Source organism: Vulpes vulpes, chromosome 3 (assembly GCF_048418805.1).
Source record: "Vulpes vulpes isolate BD-2025 chromosome 3, VulVul3, whole genome shotgun sequence".
Taxonomy (NCBI): domain Eukaryota; kingdom Metazoa; phylum Chordata; class Mammalia; order Carnivora; family Canidae; genus Vulpes; species Vulpes vulpes.
The window spans coordinates 20087504-20098275 of NC_132782.1; the positions used below are offsets into that span (position 1 = coordinate 20087504).

A 10772-nucleotide genomic window follows, 5' to 3' on the forward strand; every position below is an offset into this window, starting at 1 on the left:
TTGCTTATGTTTTACCAATATGGTAGCTGACAGAGAAAACATGTACACGCAAACTTGTTTCTTTGGGGGTTAGTCTTTCTTGCTTAAAAATTTCCCTTTTGATTATACGCTTGTTGTAAGAAATTAAAACTGTGCCAGAACCCAGTGCAAAGTAAGCCTCTGACCCGGTTATGTTCCTTTCACTTTCCCTAGCTGGAGGCAAACCTTGCCCCCAGTTGCTTGTGTATCCTTCTAGAGATATTCTGTGCACACACAAGCTTGTATTTCAAGTCACTTTAAAAAAAAAAAAAGTGGTTGAAGTTTCTGGACAGTTTTAAACATCAGCCCACTCACCTCAGTGACACCAAATGTGTCCTGGAAAACCAAGAGACCCAGACACTTAGATAATCATATTCAGTTGGGCATATTGGCTGGGACACTCAAGTTTATACTGTCCCCAGCTTATGGGAAGCACAGCTAAGAAGGTTATAAATGTGACATGTTTAGTCTACCGGGACCCAGGTAGTCGCTGTGCTCAGAACCCTTGGCCATTTGCTACTTATAGCACCGCCGAGGAGTGCCAGCAGAACCTGCCTCAAAGACAGTCTGTCCCAGAAGAAACACATACATTTTTTCCAGTGGGGACACCAAATTCTAGTTAAGATGAGGATATGTCATACTTACCTGGCAGGAGAGATCCCACGGTCACAAAGGTGGTTTTCCCAGCGCGAGGCTTATTCGTTACACAAAGGGGATGGTGACCTCTGTGTTTCCCCAACTGTGTGAAACTCAACTGCATAATTTGTGGTGGAGGACTGTGTTCACACATAAAAAAAAAAAAAAAAAAAGATGATGTGTCTACGTGTACAAAGCAAGTTAAAAATATGGGAATTTGAAAAACAACTGTTAAAAAAGTGTATTTTCATTGATCTAGCAATCCCACTTCCAGATATTTATTCAAAGACTTCGTTACATAGTTGTTCATGACAATCATTTGGGAGCAAACCAAAATAACCAATAATGGAGGCTTGGTTAAATAAATTACATGAACTGAATAGAAAGTCACCTAACCATTAAGAAAATGAAAAGAATATTAAGTGATATAAACAGTTGTCTACAATACATAGGTAAGTAAAAAGGGCAATACGTAGAGAAGGATGCATACAGAACCACATTATTTATTGGGTGTGGGGAGTGTAACATGAGAGAGACCGTGGGTGAGAGCTAGCAGAATGATTTATAAAAATATTAACCTTTTCTAGGTGGTAATAGGCAATTTTAATGGAGGCTTTTCAGTGCTTATTTAAAATCTAAAAAACTTAACAGTGAATGCTTTGTAGCTGTATTGAAAACAAAGATTTTTGAGAAAAAATTAAAGACTGATGGATGAACGCTTCAAGAAACCAGCTGTAGTTTATTTACTAACCAGGTATTTAAATAGCTTTTTCTTGGTTATAATTTAACATTTTTTCAAACATCTGCCAGCTTGCCTCTCTCCTACCTTTGAAATCGAACCCCCTCGTGGTCCGCTGATTAAAATAACATGTGACCCCTTCACCATGTCTTTGGACTATTATCTGGCAGGCAATTATTGTTTTTAATTTAGATGTGTAGCCTGAGCTTCGCTGAACAGTCCCCAGGCTCTTTCAGCTTAGACCTGCTGATAATAGTAATAGCTGACATTCACTGGACTTTCACCTGCACCTTGAATGGAGCAAAGTGTTTTACAAGTGGGATCCCACTGAACCTCGAAGGGGCGCGGGCTACCACCGTGTTCTCTCCACAAATGTGGAAACTGAGGCTCTAAGAGGTTAAGTAACAGGCCCAAGGGGACAGAGTGGTAAAAGGGAAGAGCCCTTATTCCACAACTTGGGCTTTTCATCAGTATAAAAAGCTCTGCTGCCACATTCATAAGGCTGTGCCATCTCACATTTGATGATCAGAGGTTTTTAAAGCATCTTATAAATCCCATTTTGTAGACAATGAAATGGAGCCAGGAAATGGGCGATGTGTACGTGCTCAGAAAGATAATCTGTGGAAAGGCAGATACAATCCAGCATCCCCTGGGTCTTGTCTCCACATTTAGTGCTAACTCACTTTTCCGGAGAGTACAAACCACCCCGGGGTCCTGCATGGCATGGTGATGAAATGACGGGAACGTGATTTTTGAGCCACTCAATAACAGAGGAGATGGAAATCTTCCCACCTCATCTTGCTTATTACTGATTGTGCACACAACACTCGCCCATCAAGATCATTTTCAAAAGATGATTACTTCAGTGTGCCCAGGCCTGCAGGACATAAGTACATGGGCAGTGGTGGTAAGAGCTATAATTATTCTTAATGGGAAAATATGCAGGTAATGACTTGGACGATCATGTATCTGTAATGTATGAGTTCCAAAGCCCAATGAAGTAATTAAGCAATCTGCAAACATGCAGGGGGAAAAAGCCGGAAATGAAAAAGGACCAGGATAATGTTCCTTTTGAATAACTGGCAACTTTCTGGAAGAGGAGTCATAAACAGAAGAGCTCTTTCTAATTATTTGAGTCCCTCTCTTGCTCAGGAGCAGTAGCAGGAAGGAGCTAGAATAGTCCCCACCAATTGGAAGTTCTGAGTGTGAATTCTGTCTCCCTTGCTCCATGGTTGACCTTGGTCAGTGGGGTCTTCTCTAGGGTGATGATTCTTACCCCGTGGGCTGGGTTCAAAGACTAGGAGAAAGCGCTCCATTGGGACAGAGCCCTGAGCTGTGTACCTGTTAAGTGTAGCCATTGTCATTATTAGCATAGGGTTCTTTGTCCTGCTTTGTGAATCAAGGATCTGAGGCACAGTGATTTGTCCTCAGACACAGAACTGGTGAAGGCAGAAACCTCAGATTTTCTGCTTGTTTTGAGTTCAAGGTGGTGTGTTCTCACAGAGGATGGGGGGAGGGAAGAAAAAAGAGAAGAGTCTGGTGGTTGATCTTGGGGATGTGGTAAACCTAGAGTTGGTCAGAGCACCAGTAATAAAAGATTTTCTAACAATAGGCTCTTTCAAAGGGTGGGTGTAGAGAGACTGTTTGTAAACATGTAAACCAGTCCAATCAAAGGGGGTACTTTTGAGGGATACTAAACCAATAGATTAGTCTTCTGAAGGATTTATGGAGTAAAAGGCAGAGAGGAAATGGCCAGATTAGGGCTGTCCAGGGAGCAATTAGCAGCACTTACCAACTATTAAAGCACTTTGTCCTTAGAAAACACAACAGAAATTAAGAGAGGAAGGGCTTTTTCCCCCCCTCTTTGAAAATGCAGGCTCTCTGATGCTTAAAGCAAAAGTGATGCTGTGAAGTTTGCAAGAGGTTGTCCTATGATTAATTCATGCTGTAGCTTTTAAGTTTCTGTATAGTAGTATCTTGGGTCATGATTTTATCACTGTCACTAACAAAGCAGCTTGGGGCCAAGGTAGGATTTTAAGCAGGGGAGACCTTGAAAAGCCCACAGAAAATGTTGAGGGATGTTAGTGGTGGCCCAGTAGGTGGCAGCCTCCCCTCTGAGTTAATGCCTTGCTGTTCCCTAGCAGGAGACTTGGGAGCAGAGTGGGTGGGGGAAGCTTCTGGCTTTATTTATTTAAATAAAGTTTCTGCCTTTTTAGTTTTTTTGAAGTGCACTGGGGAAAATGGCAAGTAAGGGAGGTATGGCATCAACACTATGTCCCTCTCCTATTCCTACTGGATAATTACTTGCTGGCTTCTACATACATTTAGAAAAAGTACTTCTTATTTAAGTTTGCACTGTTTTGTACGATGCTGTGCTAAGATGCTCCATGTTTCTCCCACTATCGAATATTCTTATTATTTTTCTTACATTTCATAAAAGATACCAGCTTTCTTTAAATAAAAAGGCAAGTAAATATACTACCTGCACAGATATAAAACTTAGTTTTTTTGGGAAAAAAAGTTTTATTAGTGTTTCTTTCTGAGTGGAATAAAAAAACCATGAGCCACCCTCTCTTCTTCTCTCCCTACCAAGTACTTGTGATCACTGACCTATGGTTTGTGGTTGCAGCCATTCCTTTTCGAGCCTGGTGTCCTTATATTTCTTTCTGGTGCTCACACTCTCCATCAGCCCGCAGGGGAACACCTGCTCCATCCCTTGTTGTTCCAGGGTGAGGTCGGCCACCCTCTCTGCTGCATCTGATTGTCAGCCCAGCCTCTTAGGCTACATGCCTCTGCATTTCTTAGATAAGGGAAAGGAAAGAATCTGAGTGTGAATGTGAGTGTGTGTGTGTGTGTGTGTGGTAGGGAGAAGAGCTAACATTCATTGATTCCTTATTTCGTGCTAGGCACTGTACTGGTTACAAATATTATCTCATGTAATTCTTTTTTTTATTTTTTTATTTTTTTAATTCTTTTTTTTAAAGATTTTATTTATTTATGCATGACAGAGAGAGAGAGAGAGAGAGAGAGAGAGAGAGAGAGAGAGGCAGAGACACAGGCAGAAGGAGAAGCAGGCCCCATGCAGGGAGCCCAACGCAGGACTCGATCCCGGGTCTCCAGGATCAGGCCCTGGGCTGAAGGCGGCGCTAAACCACTGAGCCACCCGGGCTGCCATATCTCATGCAATTCTTAAGTGAGGGGGCTGAAGGTGATGGGAATGGGATTGATACCGTATCCACTTTAGGGTGAGAAAAATGAAGCCTCAAAGAGATTCAATGACTTACCCCTGGTCACTCAGCTGGGAAGAGCCAGGACATGAGATAAAAGCTTTACGTCAGGGATGTTCAAATTTATTTCTAACACCTTCATTCCATTTTAAAAGCGTATTGGCATTTACCCTTGGGCTATGTAGAACAAGTGCTTTGTCAGCAAAACAAATCTACTGTGAATCCTTTTGCCTTAGTATGATATATGCATTTCATCTTCTTCCAGTTAAAAACCTTTAAGAACCAGAAATGTGCAGTCCTGACTCTCAACGTGAACCTAAGCTACATTTACACTAGAATTCAGACTTGTGTGTGTGTCTCTAGAGCACTTGGTGAGTTCATCTTTAAGGGTTCATTTGCATGAGCAGGAGGAGCCCAAATTTGGATAAAGACCTGCCTAGTGATTGGAGGGGAAGGCTTAGCAAGAAGTCTGTTTTTCAGAATCATCCAGTTTAGTCAGAGTGATAGAAATTAGGGACTACAGAAAAAATCTGAAAGAGTCCTTTGAAAACTCAGTAGGACATATGGAGCCCACCATACGGGGGACTCATGTTATAAACGAGGTCAGAAAGGAGGAGAAATGTTTCTTCATTTCAGCACCAGCCATATCAATTTTGACTTTGACTCTTTGGAGTGTCATTAGTGAATGAGAAGGGGTGGTCTTTTCTTGGCGAATGGGCTGCAGGAAGAGAAATGTTTCATAATTGTTATTGTGGTGATAACTCGTTATCCAAAGAAGAAATAATGGCCGAGTGCATTGTGTTGAATTTGGGATTTTGAGGCAGAGGGCTCTGGCATAGTCTCAAATTATACCATGAGGGGAGCTCTTACTTGATTTACTCAAAAGGCAACTGTGGTTCTCACCCATTTAATGGGTCTCTCGAGGTGAGATTCATGAGGAGGTAATGAGCAGACAAGAAATCTTTCTTAATTAGGTTTTTAGTTGATATTAACATGATCTGCATTCCTTTTTATTCCTCCTTTCTGCCATCTAACCCATTTCTGAAGGACAGAGTAATTAGTAGAAGGAAAGGGACAGACCTCATCCAGGCTTGGTGATGGGAATATGGGTAATGCTTTTCCAAAAATCACTTCCAGAGGGAGGAGGACATGATTGTTGTTGGCTTCAAGCATTTGAAGACCATTTTTATGAAAGAGGCATCATACTTTGCATGCCTCAAGAGGTAGAGCTTGGGCCACTGAGCACAAGTTATAGGAGGAGAGATGTTAGCTCAACAAACGTAAGGGAGAATTAGAGACCATCAGAGCAATGTAGAGGTGGAATGGACTGCTTTAGAAGAGAGTGAATTCTTTGTCAATGCAGATGTCCAAGCAGAGATCAGAAACCACCTGGTGGGATTATCTTAGAAAGAGGAATAGGAAGGGCCAGGTAGCTGACCTTTAATATTCATTCCAACCTTAAGGTTATGAGATTCTATGATCATATAACTAGACTGCCTGGATTTTACTGAATCTAGTTAAAGTATTTTTTTAGAGTAAAAACCCTTTTTCTATGACTGTAGGAAGTAGTCCAACAGTCCAAACATAATAAGAAACCTTAAGCTTCCTTGACCCTTGAGTTTAACATAGGAACACCTCAATCCCCCTATTTCATGCGATGAAAATTACATAGGACTGCCCAGAGATGTGATCCTGCTTCTGAGACTAAGTACCTTGCTTCTATTCTACTGTTGCTTCTATTCTACTTCTATCATCCTGGAGAAAAGATGAGTTGCTTTACTGATAACCCATCACAACGAGTATTTTGTGAGTTTTTGTAGCATTTTCTTAAGATTTGGAAGATATAGGGTTGAAATTTCATTGTATAATCATATCCTTTCTTCATTTCCTGCCTGTATTACTCTCTTTTTTCTTTCTTAAACAAGGAAATTCTTCATGCAGATCAATTCCGTGAACACTTAAGTTTTTTGAGATTTGGTCTTTTGATCTGTTTTAGTCAAGATAGGTGACATAACATATTAACTCTAAACTCTTACAGGCTTCCACAACAAAAATATTTTTCCCATTTTTGGTTGATGTCCAATATGGGTCATTAAGGAGCTCTACTCCATGGAGCCACTCAGGGACTCAGGCTGACAGAGACGCTACCATTTCAATACATCAAGCACTCCAAATGCCTCTACTTCAAAGCAACCAATAACATCACTTTCAAAGCCCACTGGCCGGAAGATGCCCCCCATGGTTCCACCAACTTTAAGGGGCTAAGAAATACAGGGAATCCATAGTAGAGTTAGTAAGCAGTACTGTTTCTGCCCCAAGTAGAAACTTTTCTAACAAAGATGGCTCTCTCCTCAAAAGGAATTCTCATAACTCTTACTAAAGAATGGTATTTTCCCTTTGACTTACATTTCTATTCTCAAGTTAATTGTGCCACAATTCAGCAATAACTTTGAGGTAAATCTTTCAATTAGAAAGGTAAGAACTCTGCTTAGCTGAGGTTAATATGTTTGTTGCCCAATTTAAGAAGTACTATTTAAAAGTTTAGATGATGCCAGAACTATTCAAACGCAATACATCAGACTAGCTTGGAGTCACAAATTATTTTTGATTTAGAAAGATAGTAATTATGGGGATCTGGAGTTTAGTCTTTCAGTTTTACTATGCCTGTATTTTTTTGAGCCAAGACTTTTTTAACCCCATTTTTAAAAAGATTTTATTTTAGAGAAAGAGAGAGAGTGTGCACAAGCAGGGGAAGGGGCAGAGAGAGGGAGAGAGGGAGAGAGAGAGGGAGAGAGAGAGAAGCAGACTCCCTGCTGAACACAGATTCAATGTGAAGCTTAATCTCATAACCCGGAGATCATGACCCGAACTGAAACCAAGAGTAACTGACTGAGCCACCCAGGCACCCCTTAACCCAGTCTTTAATAGCATTGGTTTGCATGTCAATATTTCAACTATTTGAGGATGGACTGCTTACTGCTAGTTAAAGATGCTTGAGGATTTTCATTACTTCTGACAAAGTTGGTATTCTAATCTAGGTTTTAAGTTTCCCAAATTTGACTCATCTCTTCAGAAACAGCAATTTACCCTGAAAAGCTCAGGTTTTAGATTTTTGCTCTGTCTTGGCAGTTGTTTATGGCTATGAAATGTACTCTGCCTCTCAGTTTTTGAGAATTGCTATTCTGGTCCATGATGCTAGTTAGGGTATTTTGTCAGTGAGGCATTTTGTCCCCCACTTAAAAAAATGGCTTCTAATTTAGGCTGTCTTTCCCTTGTGTATGCTTATGCACATTTTGGGTAAACTTTTCTGAAAGATAAACTTGTGCATGGGCAGGGTGCCTCAGGCAATTCCTATAAAGTGGTTAATGTCAACACGAGTAAGACATTATCTGAGGAACATATGCTTTCTTAAAATGCCATATTCATGCCAAAAAACAAAAGCACAGTTTACCAAAGCAATCAACCAGATAAAATCAAACAAAGCAAGAGCACCCATCAAATAAAACATGCGGTAAAAGCATTTTTAATATTGTTTTAGTTGTAAATGTGGACAGTCTCTGACCCTGGCCTTTCTGCCAATGAGGGCGCTAAGACCCAGATGGGGAAGATACTCATCCAAGAACACCATGAGAATTCCAAGGGCCAAATGTGGGTTTTATGTTGGTGGACAATGAAAAAATGATGCCTCCCAAAAATCACAAGTGTGGGGGTGATGAGGAGGCTGAGAGACAAAGGATTAAGCAGCCTCCTGCCATGGTTACTCATTGATTCCTTTGCTTAAAATGCATGCAGTTTTTACCAGGTGTCAGATGCTGTGGCAGGTGTTGGAGAAAGAACTGAGAACAAGAAAAACCTCTGTCATTAAGGGGCTTGCTCTCTGTTTTTCTAATATCAAATAAAATTCTATCACTTATTTAGGACCTGGCTTCTGGACAAATAGACATTCCTCTTTATAGGTTCCAGGCTCTATAGACCAATCTCCTCCATGTTTGTTCCCAATTTTTGCCTGAAATGTTTATCATAATATTGATATTTCTGGATTATACCACAAGCCTTCTGTTAAAATTGAGACAGCTATCAGGAAAAAAAAGAAAACCCTGGGCAGAAGGCACAAAGGCTTGGTAGTGTGGGTATTGGCAGGGGAGGGAAAAGTTAAGAGCAAAAGGATGTAGAGGTCCTGTGGGTGTGGCAATGTACAGCTGAGATGAGAGGAGAATCTTAAGGGGACCTGGAGGGGCTCAGCAGAACATGGAGCTCCAGTTAGATGGTTCAAATGGTTTTTAATGGAATGATGACTTACAGATATGGGGAGAGGGATAAGGGAAGCAACAGAGGATGCTGAGGCCCCAGACACCAGCAACAGCAGGAAACCATGGTCCCCTATTACGACAGGAAGGACACAGTGTTACAAGAGCCCACTAAACGTCAGAGCCTCAACAGAAGGACCACTGGGCAGGAGCTTTTATAGTAAAGGCCACAGCCACTGTCAACTAAGTGGAGGAGGGAGGGAGAGGAAATTATTCTCTCTGACCTCTTACAGGAAACTTGAATTGGTTAAATCCAACCAGAAGACAACTGGTTGGGTAAATCCAACCAGAAGACAACTAATTATTCCTTCTTATACCCTGTGACCTCTTACAGGAAACTCGAGTTGGTTAAATCCAACCAGAAGACAACTAGCAAGGGAACTCAAGGGATGTAGTCCAGAAAGACCAGCTTCCTGAAGCAGGGAACTTCATGGAGAATGGAAGAGAGTGGATCTGAATTGGGGGCAAATGGGAAATCACCAGTACATACATACATACTTACAAAGAAGAAAAATAACCTTCAAACAGATGTAGGAGTAGAGAATAAAATAACTCCCCATCTACCCATAACCTAGCTTCGATAATTATTAATGTTTCGTATTTGGGTGGAATGAAATATACTTTAGTTCTACTGTTTGAAAGAATCTAATTCCCTATATTAAATCTCTTACTGAGTGAAAAACAGAGAAGTTTGTTGGATTATATCTTATTGAAAGCCATGTTCTACACTAGCTATCCTTCTATTTGAAGAAGCTGGAAAGCCAAAAGCTATATTTCTTAGGTTGCGTTGCAGCTAGGATTTTGCATGTGAATTATGTTCAGCCTTCAAAGTGGACCTACATGCAATTTGGAAGGCAGACATTAGGTGGCAGCTATTTCCCTATAGTGGAGGATGCAAGCTTTGCCAGTGCCAAGTGCAGGCAGTGGTTAGACTCCATGTTCCTCTATGGGGATGCTCATTTACTGGGAGTGAGGACTTGGTAGCATGGCAGCCCTAGTAGCTGAAACACCTTTGCAGCATGGTGATGGTGTCAGGAGCTTGTGACTCAGTCTATGTTTACAACTCGAACCTTTCCAGTGTTTTGAGACAACCCAATTCCCCATATTAAATCTCCTTGAAAAACTTAGAATAGTTTCCGTTTGTTGCACCAAATCCCGATCCTCATGCTAGCTCAGTACACTTATGGGACTTAATTCAGTTGTGAAGAATGATGTGAACTCTTAGGATTTACGTGAAAAGAGATGAAGTCTGTTGAAACCGAAGAAGCACTGTTTGGAACAGTAAGTGATATTTGGTCTTGAAGTAAAATTTTAAAAAAGGCAATGGGAGAATTAGTTTCCAAATGATTAGGCAGCATTGTTTAATGAAATGCTCACAGGGTCCCTCAAGAATGGTATGCTCTGGAGGTAATGATGGATCGGTTGCAGAAGGGCAAGAATGGAAGCAGGAGGTCTCAGGCTCAAAGGTTGTGGCCTGGGCGGGGGTACACATCAGCCTGCATGGATGGTGGAGCTTGACAGTTTCTATGTAGCATCACTGAACAGGTGACCCGCTGGTTTCAATCAATGATGAAAGTCATGTGACGAAAGCATTACCATCACATCACTACCAGTGTGGATTTGCCATGGCGAGTTTGACTAAGGCACTAAGCAGGGCCTCAAACTCACTCACAGCAGAATGAGCTATGTGCTAGCTGGCCCCAAGGGAGGTCCCCATAATGATCCCATGACAACGCAAGGCAGGAATCAGCATTTCCTTAAATTGATTATAAAGGATCCATTTTCCCTGAAGCAACTGTGAAAATTTTCCTGAAGGTTTTCATAGAAGAGGCTGAAGATGTGATT

General features: G+C 41.2%; 1 pseudogene; it reads left to right on the forward strand.

The window, feature by feature from the left end:
- The first annotated feature begins 655 nt into the window (after positions 1-655).
- Positions 656-810, forward strand: LOC112916600 (U1 spliceosomal RNA; annotated as a pseudogene).
- Positions 811-10772: the final 9962 nt, after the last annotated feature.